The sequence below is a fragment of the Eumetopias jubatus genome, unplaced genomic scaffold (assembly GCF_037043125.1).
Source record: "Eumetopias jubatus isolate StellerSeaLion01/CBP00866 unplaced genomic scaffold, mEumJub1_p1.0 scaffold_3, whole genome shotgun sequence".
Classification (NCBI taxonomy): Eukaryota; Metazoa; Chordata; class Mammalia; order Carnivora; family Otariidae; genus Eumetopias; species Eumetopias jubatus.
The window spans coordinates 67,561,545-67,574,323 of NW_028274809.1; the positions used below are offsets into that span (position 1 = coordinate 67,561,545).

The following is a 12,779-nucleotide window of genomic DNA, read 5'->3' on the forward strand; positions in this document are numbered from 1 at the left end:
CCTTAGAAAAGCTTGCAGACTCTTTACTGTGTTTTTGTCATTAAAGTATATATATATCTGCTTCATAATTTAGCATGTTTAGAGAGCCAGTTGCTTTGCATTCTCTCATAAACTAAATCAAAATGTTTTTCTCTGATATTATCTTCCCACTCTCCTAATGGTGAAAAGAGATACTACTTTTGTTTAATTTTCTTTTGATTTTCAGAGGTTTTATTCTACGGAATGTGTGTTTACTACATATGTGCAGTCTTGGATTAAATAATACATCATAGTATTTTTGAGAAAGCCTTAATGTGCAGGGAGGTAATCTCAGCTCTATCACTAAATTTTTGTGTAATAAGGCATAAGTCACAAACTCTCTGGGTGTCAATTTCTTCATCTATTAAATAATAGCTTCGTAGTGGATCTCTCCAGGCTCCCTTCATAGACAAGATACTATGGTTCTACACATGTTTTCACTAGGGAAAAGCATATCATTGGTCAAAATCGGATTGCATCATAAAGTATTGTTTCCTAAAATATGGGGATCCCAAGAAGGGCAAATAAACTCAATGATACTTTCTCCACTTAGTCATCCATACTATCAGCATACTGCTATTGAATTCTTACTATGGGTTAAGCTATGCTAAGGAATGGAAAGTTTAACAAAGAAGACATTGCACTCTCACTGGATTTTTGGTCCAGTGGAGTGGTTCTCTACCGAAAGCAACTTTGCCTGTGAAGGAACATCTGATGATAGATGGCAATATTTTGATCATCACAACTTGCACTTACCTAGTGTGTAGAGGCCAGAAGTGCTGCTAATCCCTCTCCAATGCCCAGGAGAGCCTCCGTGACAAAGAATCATTTGATCCAAATTGTCAATACTGCCATGATTGGGAATCCTTGCTACTGGAGGAGAGTGCTATGCAGGTAAAGGCTCCCGGTGTGAATAGGGCTGTCTATGCCGGCACTTTTCAAGTTCTTCTCCTAGATATCATACAAAAAAAAAAAAAAAAACACAAAATGACTTACAAACTCCATCTCAGAGTAAATATAAGGGCTATCTGCAGGTTCAAAACATGCATGAAGGCTTTTAAAAGCAGCTGAGATGGGGAGGGCACTGGAGTGGGCCGTGACCACAGCCACCCCACTGTGTCCCGGAGCCAGCCCGGCGTCGGCCTCGAACCAGTCTTTCTGTAGAGCCGTATGTACACAACATCCTGGAGTCCACCATGAATGGACAGTTGGACCTAAGTGGGAAGCTAATCATCAAAGCTCAACTTGGGAAGGATATTCGATGAATTCCAATTCATAATGAAGATATTACTTACGATGAATTAGTGCTAATGATGCAGCAAGTTTTCAGAGGAAAACTCCTGAGTAATGATGAAGTTACAATAAAGTATAAAGATGAAGATGGAGATCTTATAACAATTTTTGATAGTTCTGACCTTTCTTTTGCAATTCAGTGTAGAATACTGAAACTGACATTATTTGTTAATGGCCAACCAAGACCCCTTGGATCGAGTCAAGTGAAATATCTCCGTCGAGAGCTAATAGAACTGCGTAATAAAGTGAATCGCTTGTTGGACAGTTTGGAACCACCTGGAGAACCAGGACCTTCCACCAGTATTCCTGAAAATGATACTGTGGATGGTAGGGATGAAAAGCCTGCTGCTTCTGATTCTTCTGGAAAACAGTCTACTCAGGTTATGGCAGCAAGTATGTCAGCTTTTGATCCTTTAAAAAACCAAGATGAAATCAATAAAAATGTCATGTCAGCGTTTGGCTTAACAGATGATCAGGTTTCAGGGCCACCCAGTGCTCCTGCAGAAGACCGTTCAGGAACCCCCGACAGCATTGCTTCCTCCTCCTCTGCAGCTCATCCGCCAGGAGTTCAGCCACAGCAGCCCCTGTATACTGGAGCTCAGACACAAGCAGGTCAGAGTGAAGGTCAGATGTACCAGCAGTACACGCAGCAGGCCGGCTATGGTGCTCAGCAGCCACCCCAGCCACCCCAGCCGCCCCAGCAGTATGGTATCCAGTATTCAGCAGGCTATAGTCAGCAGACTGGACCCCAACAACCTCAGCAGTTCCAGGGATATGGCCAGCAACCAGCTTCCCAGGCACCGGCTCCTGCCTTTGCTGGCCAGCCCCAACAGCTGCCTGCTCAACCACCACAGCAGTACCAGGCGAGCAGTTACCCTCCACAAACTTACACTACCCAAACTTCTCAGCCTACCACTTATACTGTGGCCCCTGCCTCACAACATGGAATGGCTCCAAGCCACCCCGGGGCCTATCAACCGAGACCAGGTTTTACTCCACCTCCCGGAAGTACTATGACTCCACCTCCTAGTGGGCCTAACTCTTATGCACGCACCCGCCCTCCCTTTGGTCAGGGCTATACCCAACCTGGACCTGGTTATCGATAAAGAGGCTCAGCTACACTGATGAATGTAGCTGATAGCGGTTTGCCTCCCAAAAGACTCCAGTACTACTACTTTAATTTGTATTGAAGTTCAGAAATTTAAAAAGCAGAGCATTTTTTATGGTATCATTGTTGCTGTTAATTGAAAGTTATAATTTGCTGGAACACAAAAAGATCAAAATGAAAGTTTTTTTCTTCCCTTGTTTAAAAGTGTAGCAGCTGCCTAGTTATTTTGGAACACTACTCTGATGTGCGTAAAGTGATTGACTTTCTAGCTTGCCTTGTCCGGATGATATTAAAACGCTAGGTTGAAGTTTAGCCATCTGAACTTGGCTTTTTATTATTAACATGATGTACTAAAATATAGATCCCTTTGAGAAAACAACTAGGTATTATGTATAAAATGTAACACTGTTAGGTTAATAAAGATAATTGAATCCAAAAAAAAAAAAAAAAGCAGCTGAGATGGGGCACAAGAGAAGCGAGAGAAGGGGAAGAGGAGAAACTCATGGTGTAGTGGCAGGAAACATGAGATGACCAAAATCATAGAGAAAAATTATACTTTCTCATGGGGAGGAATATACTCTGAAGTACAGACACTACATCCTTCGATCGCAATAATGTTGTAAGAACCAAGAGAGCCAAGTTAGTGAAAGGAGACGTCCTAGACCCAGTTTTTTTTTTTATTTTTTAAAAATTTTTTATTGTTATGTTAATCACCATACATTACATCATTAGTTTTTGATGTAGTGTTCCATGATTCATTGTTTGTGCATAACACCCAGTGCTCCACGCAGAATGTGCCCTCTTTAATACCCATCACCAGGCTAACCCATCTCCCCACCCTCCTCCCCTCTAGAACCCTCAGTTTGTTTTTCAGAGTCCATCGTTTCTCATGGTATGTCTCCCCCTCCGACTTACTCCCCTTCATTCTTCCCCTCCTGCTATCTTCTTCTTTTTTCTTTTTTTTTTTAACGTATGTTGCATTATTTGTTTCAGAAGTACAGATCTGTGATTCATCAGTCTTGCACAATTCACAGCGCTCACCATAGCACATACCCTACCCAATGTCTATCACACAGCCACCCCATCCCTCCCACCCCCCACCACTCCAGCAACACTCAGTTTGTTTCCTGAGATTACAGTTTTTTTTTCTTAAAGTACTTATAGGGCTTCAGAAAAAAATCACACACACACACACACACACACACACAATTTCTGCCTAGGTCTTGTCTTGGAAAAAACAAAGCTCATTTGATAATAAATAATGAAAGCTGAAGTGGCCCAGCAGCAATGCAATGATATCGTAAAATGTGCAAAAAAAGAGCAAAACATAGAAGCAAAGAATATTCACCAGAAGGATGAATGCAACAGTTGAAAATTATGACCAAAAATTCTGTTATTTATTTAAAATGAATGAATTCATGAAGGAAGACTGCCAAGTAGAAATGTAAGGATTCAGGGAAGAGATGTTAAGACAACAGAAAGAGGTAAAACAAAACCTGGTAGAATCCTAGAAAGGAATTGAGAGAGAACAAAGGGCAAAATTATCTGTCCTATTGATAAATGTAAAAAGAAATTCATTGTTAGCTGGGGTCCTCAAGGAAACAGATTCCAAAATGGAGTTAGAAAGGCAAGAGATTAATGGAGGGAACACTTGTGAAAGTTCAAGGGAAATGTGAGCTGGAATGGGAAAGGAGGCCATGATGCAGGCTGGACACCTATGAAGGAAAGAGGGGAGGAAATGGGATTGGGCAGGAAACAGCTCAGATTGAAATGCATCTGTGAAAAAGTTTCAGCCAGGCTTCTGTGAGATTCCCACAAAAATTGGTCATTAAAATAGTCTCCCCTTGAGCAGAAGTATTCTGGCTGTGTTGGCCAGTGGCTGGGAGCAGCATGGACAGAGCACGATGTAGGTATATGCTGCAGTAAATCCCACAGGTGGGGCAGCCAAGGCAGGTAGCTAACTCCACTCCTCACAGCAGGTTCTCTCTCTGCAAGAGATCTGATCAGTCTAAGTACCTCCAGGGCTGCGACACTTGTCCAGTTGGAAAAATTTTCAGATTGGCTCCCAAAGCAGATCCAATGTCTTCAAAGATACACCTAAAACAAAAAGATTCAGAAAGGTTGAAAATAAGCTGACAGACAAAGTCATATCAGGCAAATGCAACATAAAAGATGCAGAGGTCATAATCTTAATTTCAGAGAACACGAATTTTAGTAAAGTTATTACTATATTACTATACATTATATTATTATTATATTGCTCATGTATATTATATATAGCTTTCATTTTTGCATCATTCAATTGTATATTCCATTCAACAAAAAACTAAGTAACAAATGAAAACATAAAGTCATACAGGTAACATTAAAAAAAAAAGTGATGACATAGGAGCCTACCTAGAAGAGCTCTCCGTGTCCAAAGCTGTAACAATTTGAGCAATAAGATAAATTATGATAGTACTGGATTACAGCCCGAAGAATAAAATAAACATATATGTGATGAATAAGTAAATAGAGGAGAGAAGTCTTCTATACCAAATGGAATAATATTAGATAATAAGTATAGAAGAAATGAGGGAAATAAAATAATGACAATTAGAATATCACAGTAATAATTTCTGCTTGCAAGATCCATGTATGAATGCTAAAATTGTAGGCAGAACCTTAAGGAGAATATTTACATAACTACAAAGCATTTTCCCCCCAAATATTTAATAATTGTTGTGGTGGTTTTAACATATGTTTACAAATGTATGGATACTCCTACCTCCAAGAGATAAAACTTCACTCCCTTCCACTTGAGTGTGGCCTGGACTTAGAAGCTCACTTCTAGTGAATAGAGTATGGAAGGGAAAAATGGTAACTTTACAAAAAAGCTGGCAGACACTACTGTATACCAGTAACCAAAGTTATCACCAGTGATAAGTCATGTTGATAGCAGGTACCCTCTGATACCAGGCAATGAGAACTGTACTTCATCTCTATAACGTTCTTTCCAAAAATCCATAATCCTAGTGTAATTATGAGAAACCATCAGGGAAATTCAAATTGAGTAACATTCTAAATTATGCCTGGCCAGAAATCTTGAAAATCAACAAGGTCATGAAAAACAAGGAAAGACAGAAAATGTCATAAATTATAAGAAATGAAAGACATACAGTTAAATTAGAGCATGGTATCCTGGATTGGATTCTGAAAAATAAAAAAATGATATAAATGAAAAAAACTGGTGAAATCTAAATAAAGTCTGTAATTTTGTTAACAGTATTATACCAGTATTAATTTCTTATTTTTCCTTAATGTACTATGGTTATGCTAGAAGAAACTAGGTAAAGGGTATATGGGAACCCTCTGTGCTATCTTTACAACAACTCCGTTTCTCTAAAACTATTTTAAAATATAAAGGTTATTAAAAAGGTCAACACAGACTAATATAAAATTTTAATTAGGATAATTCAACAAAGGGACTGTTTATATTATGATGAGAATCTGTATTAGAGTGATTGGTTCCAATAAAGAAGGTCAGGCCAGACTGTTGAAAAGTGACACTTAAGCAGAGATCTGAGGAATGAGTCAGAGTTATTTAGGCAAAGAGCAGATGGAAGAGTATTCCTGGAAGAAAAAACAACATGTGCAAAGAAACTATGACAGAAGGGAAGAGAGCAAGCACCAGGGACTGTAAAGACACTGGAATTAAAAGGTGGAGAGGGTGGTCCAAGATAAAATGGAAGAGCTAAGTAGGGTCCGAAAGCTTCAGGAATGTGTAGTGGAGTTCTATTTTTATTTGGAGAGTAATGTTGAGTCACTGAAATGTTCAGGTTTCACATTCAGATACACATTTCTTAAAGATCATTCTAGCTATTGTGGGCCACCACATAGGGGCCCCAGTTGCGATCTTATTGCAGAATCCTCATTAAGAGCCTGCATTACAGTATTGGTGATAAAATGGAGAGCAGAGGAAAGATTTGGGAGACATTTAAGAAGAAACATTGATAGGATTTGAGTGTTTTGGAAATGGGAGTTGAGGATAAGGGAAGTATCAGGACTAGCCACTAATATCTAGCTTTTCCAAAAAGCTTTTTTGGTTTGGTAGATTAGTTGCATTAAGAGACCCAATTCTTTGCCGTTTTCTGTATGAAATCTTTGCCATGGGTTTCTTTGTCATTTCTTTTAGAAAAAAAGGTAGAGTTTGTGTCCTGACATCTTAATACTTAGGCAATACTTTGGCCACTGACAAGCTAACAGATCTGATACATGCATAAGCTTGGACAAAAAAAACAAAAAAACAAAAAAACACCTTGTGTGTTCCTGCTTCTGCCCTTGTCCCTCTGCCATGGCCATAAGAATATGCCTAGGTTAGCCTGCTGGAGTAGGGGACGTGAGAGCAGAGCCATTTCCCTAATCACCCCAACCAAAACCATCCTTGCTAATCTATCAGACAACTAGCCAGTCATGTGAGCAGCCCAACGAAGATCAGCCACAACCGGCTAAGACAACTTGCCAACCCACCCCTAACCATAGATTCATAAATGAGGCTAGAGGCTAGCTGACACCAGTCAGGCCTAATTTAGATCAATCAAACCCTATAGAAATGTGCTTTAAAAGGTGTATTTTATAGCACTGAGATTGTGTGGCTGTTTGTTATTCAGCATTATTGTGGCTACTATAACTGTTATAGATGCCATGTTAGTGCCATTTACTGAGATCTACTAGGAACCATGGTTGGTCGTCTGTACAAAGCCTCTCTGGACATCTCCTCACCATGTTTTCTACAGAAGGATACCTGTCTAAATTGTAGAAACTGAAAATATCAACTGCTAATTTTCCAGTCTCCCTGTGTCTAGTCAGTGGGCAATGAGACATTAAGTTTTGCTATGGGCTCACACAGAAGAATTTAGTAGAAAGACAAACATGGAAAAAATCATCTCTCCTTTAATCTGACATTATATATGTATGTATAATGGCAGGAATTTTGGCTGCCATCTTAAGAGGTTGATAAAACCAGCCCAATTTATGAGGTCTAAAGTTTGATGAATTTTCACTGAGGGGCAAAGTGCAAAGATGATAAGATGTTTTTAATGATGTTTTTAATTGTCCCTAGAAATATCTATCTTTAGACATCTTATTTTGAGATAAATAAAGGTCCTTATTGTTTATATCACATTTAGTTAAGTGTTTTGTTACAGGTAGTTGAAGACACAAGTAGTTCTCTTAACTTGCCCATCTGATAAAGGGAAGTACAAAAGCAGAGATATCTCTGGCAAACAATGGAATGTTATGCGAACAGATATTTAATAGACTAGGGAGGAAAAGTCCCTACATTGCAGGGGCCTAGGCCTGACTCTAAGAACAAAGCTTTAAATTTTTCTAATATTGAAAATTATTAAAAATGTAGAAAGTAAAGAGAAGACTATGTCAAACTCTTACAAACTCATCACCAACTTTAAGAATTATCAACATAGGACCAACTTTGTTTCATCTAAAATATCCACTCATTTCCCTGCTCCCATATTATTTTGAGACAAATCAGAATATTTTAAAAGTTTTAGTTTGTAAGTAGACTTAAAAATATACTGTTTTAATTAATGAAACAAATATTTATGGATCATTGTTTAAGTTTAGAGGGACTCCATCTGATAGGTTCAGAGCTCTATGCAAAAAGCCCAAATATCAGACTATCTTATAGGTTCCTGACTAGCCTGAGTCAGTTGGCCACTCTAGTCCGACAATTGACCTCCCCTTCACAAAGAGTTTTCAGACTGCTAGCCTGTGGGGAAGCAGTGGGTAAGGCAGGTTCAGCAACAATGGCTGAGAGCAGATTGGGCACCATAATGGGCACATCCTGTACCTTCACTTTCTATGTGTCAAGCATTTTGTAAATGCTGAAGATACAAAAAAACAAATAAGAGAAAGGCATTGCTCTAAGGTAGTTTATTTGTTTTCACAGTGTCATATTTTTATCTATCCTTGTTTTTAAAAATTAACACTTTTATTGGTGGTGACCTCCTGTAAGGTAGCATCTATATCTGTTGTTCCTGTAAACTTTGATTTTAAATATACTTATTATATTTAACATATCATATTTAACCATATTCTACAAATACATACTGGATAAATAATTGTCTCTTCTTATAAATTATATGCTTTGTCTAACCGTGACATAATGACAAAAATCTAAAAAACTAATTTTTCCCATCCCCATTGATACTGTGAGAAGATCTATGTGATTTGACTTGTTTGGCAAGTCTTTATCCCAGGTATAAGTAGCCAACAAGAAAGAATAAATCAACTCCTATAAGTGTAGCTTAGATACACATGTTTATAATAATTTAAACAGTTATTACACCCATATTTATGAAATTGATCCAAATAAATTATAGTATATGAATTTGAGTGTGGTGATGATTATATTGTATTATTTACATTTCAGTGGCTGGGACCATTTTTTCCAACATGGTATTTGCTTAAAGTAATTATACTGACTGAGAACAGTGGCAGATTGAAATTAAATGTTTGGATTAAATATTTTGTCAGCAAACATGCAGCAACTGCTTTACTGCTTCTTCCTCTCTTCTATGCATACTGATTACAAAATGATTACAAAATGATTAGCTTTTATTTTGGCACAGTTTTAAAATACTTAGATAAATGCTGCTTGATATCCAGTCTTCTAATTGTTTAAATAGCTGAGGAAAAAAGAGAAAGAGAAGAAAAATGGCCAAAAGAAATTTAAGGCAGCCTTCTAACTTCTAACTCGGTCCTCCTTCAAACAAATAAAAACTTGCCAAGTCTTAATATAATTTTGGTTTTATGAGTTCTAGGTTTTGGCTAAATATAAACCCTTCCAGGTGTGTTCAGTGCTGGCAGGTGGGGAAAAAGTGTTACTTTATGCTAAAAGTAGAAACATATGAAACTATTTTAAGAGAGAGCTCTTGCGGCTTTTTGGATTTTGATTGTCTCTTTCAAAATAGTAGTTTAATGTGCTAAATGGGAGCAAATAAGAACATATGGTTTAAATCTACCCTGAAATACAAATGTATTTTTAATAACCATCATACAAGTACTTGACAAGATGTTTTAAGTTTTACTTTCCAGAATCAAACCATTAAAAATGAGTTTTAAATAAGGCAAGCCTCTGAGTATGTCTTATAAATCTCTAGTGTATATTCACTGAGATTTTGGTCAGGGAATGGAAGTTCAGGGTCATTTTTAAAGTAACACTAGGGGCTGAATAGAGGTCAGATGCCACCTGAGAAAGAAAATTCACACTTTTTAATCTTTAAATGAATAAATATTCCAAGGAAGGACACCATCTAACTGAGAAATGTAAATTTCCTAAAGTAATGATATGTTCACAAAAATTATTAAATGCTATCTTTACATATTTTTATGAACTCATTCATATTGACAGTGCAATACCAATTCAAGACTGATTTGTCCTGTAACTGATAAAGAGTCAGAAGGGTAATCAGTCAGGTCTTTACTTACATCATGTAAGCATATCTTCGTCTTCCAAGTACTGTGGAACATGACGAATCCAGTCTTGGGATGCCCCAAACCATTTATTTGCTTCCATCAGGACATGGTACATATATAATATGCTGGAGGAACTGAGATGATTCCAATGGAGAATTATGAAACTATTTGGCTAGGTATGTCTCAAACCATTCCAAGTCATGTCATGCACATGCTTCAATCAACATAAGAATAATCTTGGTCACAGTGTCAGATTTTCTGCGTTTTATTCTCAGGATATTCCAAAGTTATGCCACCTGGCTACAAAGAGGGCTTTCCCCAAGCGTTTGTCTGGCATATAATGATGGAGGAGGAAGACGAGCCATATGAGATGTAGAGATAGAAAGAGAAAAAGAAATAAATGGGAGGGGAAAGGAGAATGAAATCAAACTGGATTTCAATTTGAATTCAATTTTGCTACATTGCATTGCTCCTTACTAAGTCCGGCATCCTTCAGGCATGCTGTTGTTAAGGTTGCTTTGAGATGCTCAGGTATTGCCTGTCCATTTTTTGGAGCCTGATATTAAGATGATATAAATAAGAGTCTTCAATTTTGAGAGCACTGTTAATGCAAAATGAGGGACTGGGGGGGCATGTGCAGAATTGGACAGGTGCTACTCATTGAATGTCTCCTGTTATCATTGTCATGAAAGACATGTTATCATCTCTGTTGTCATGAAACCATACTGGGGGCTCTATAAAGCAAAATAGAGAAGAATAGTCATGATACTCATAAGTCCAAGACCCTAAGGTGCAGCATGAAGCAAGAAAACTATCTGGACAAGATGAATTAATACAACTATTTGGACAAGACACATTATATTTGTATAATCCACATACAAGGATTAATGAACTTGGTCAGCTGCCTAGAGGAGCTATCTCTGACTTTGTAGCCCTGGCTAGATGTTCAGCCTGTTCCTTTGCCTTCTAATCCTGCAGGGACTCTTTGCCAGCCTCTCTCGTAATGGGACATGGCCACGTGTCTGAATTCAGGACAATGAAAGGTGAGCAGAAGAGAACAGTAACTTCTTTCCAATTGAACTTTACGTGAATGAGGGGGAAAAAATCTTGAATTAATTCACTGAGATTTTGCGGTTTATTTATTATATCAGGTAGCACCACTTGAACTCTTAGAGATAAATTACCTTGAAATGAGATGCAACTGTAAAAAACAAACAAACCCTCAAATATTTGGAATTACCTCAGTGGTTGAGTAGCAAATAACAAGAAAACTGATAGTCAAGACCTGGAAGGTAGAAACTGACAGGGTTTAGAAAAACTATCGCTGCTTCTGGACGCTGACCCATGACCCAACACCCTCCCCAGGCTGCCCCACTCCCATGTCAGTCCTCCAGCACTCACTGCTTACCTGGACTGTCCTCAGGTCATTTTATATAGACTTAAATCTCTAGACGGGGCAACTAAAATTGCTTTGGATTGCCACCTAGGGGCCTGTCCCACATCAGTGGAGAGATCTTACCTCTGGTCAATCAATTTTGGCCAGGACGCTGGGGATGAGGAAGATGCATTTCATTCCAATCATATCATCCAAATGACTTATTTGGATTTCTTCCCACGAAAAATGATAGAGATTTAAGTTTTATGTATAATGATTGATACATAAAAGGCTTTTCAAACTCTTCTAGGCATAAGCCCAGTAAGAGAATTAAATCGTCATTCACTGCTCAGATTGCATCAACTTGTTTCTTGCCAAGCCACTGACGGCTTCCTGACTTAATTACGTGGGGGGTGGCAACAGCACAATAGGGATAATGGTGCAAGAGGCTTTGAGAAAAAGGAAAGTCTTATAGTTCTTTGTAGTCAAATGAGTAACGAGATATTAGGCCAGATATGGCAAATAATCTGGCATGTGGGTAACTACCCCTACCTCCACCCCCAACCACAATTACATAGCAGAGATTAAAAAAAGGATCCCTGCGTTCTTAATCTCTTTATCCTCAGAGTCTTAAAAGAGCTTGAAATCATCAACATAGCACACCACACCCACTACAATCCATTTAAGTTGGCATAAGTTTGCAACACTCGCTCTATACCATCAGTTATATCCTCTTTGATGGCTGTCTTTCTGTTTTTACCGTACAAATGAGAATTACAATCCTAAAACTCTACATTTTAAAATAATTTCTCCAGCAAACCACATGCTGAGAACTTGATGTTTCCCCATTGCTATTCTCATGTCAGTTGCATCTTTAAAAGCACAGAAAAATTCTATGTAATTGTACCATCAACCACCGACAGGATATTCCTACTGCAGCCATACAAAAAAAAAAAAAAAATGCAAGTGGATCCTTTCCCTCTGAAAAAGTAAAACAATTTAATGTGATCTGGCACCATTGAGACACCTTGCAAATCAAACTTTTTTAATCTCTCTGTTAAAAGAAATAGTCAGCTACAACCTTATCAATGTTACCGGCAAACCCAGATGGAAGAGAGAGACAGTAACTACAGGGGACTGTGATTATAATGGAGAAATTCCCTCTACACATGTAATGTGTGGAATCAGACAGTGCAGTCTCAGAAGCAATTGTTTGGATTATCCAGCCTAAGTTCCTCCAAACCTGGGAGGGGTAAAAATCTCTTCTCTCATTATGGAATTTTGCCACATCGCATCTGTGATTACAGTCATCTTTCTTTTAAGTCGTTTTTAGAAATAGACTTCAAAACGGTCATCCAAACTGGGTGAGAGCTGCCTTGTCTTTTTTTAAAGGAAACAAGTGAATTTGACATAGTTTTCCTGCATGTCACCTCTTGAATTTGAAAAGGCCTTAGGAAAATCAAAGTTTAAGGTTGTGGCATTAACTGATAAGACATTTTTGAAAACTAT

The 12,779-nt window shown here is 38.1% G+C and overlaps 1 pseudogene; it reads left to right on the top strand.

Moving 5' to 3' along the window:
• Nucleotides 1-1,178: 1,178 nt before the first annotated feature.
• On the top strand, nucleotides 1,179-2,534 carry LOC114224961 (protein TFG pseudogene; annotated as a pseudogene).
• Nucleotides 2,535-12,779: the final 10,245 nt, after the last annotated feature.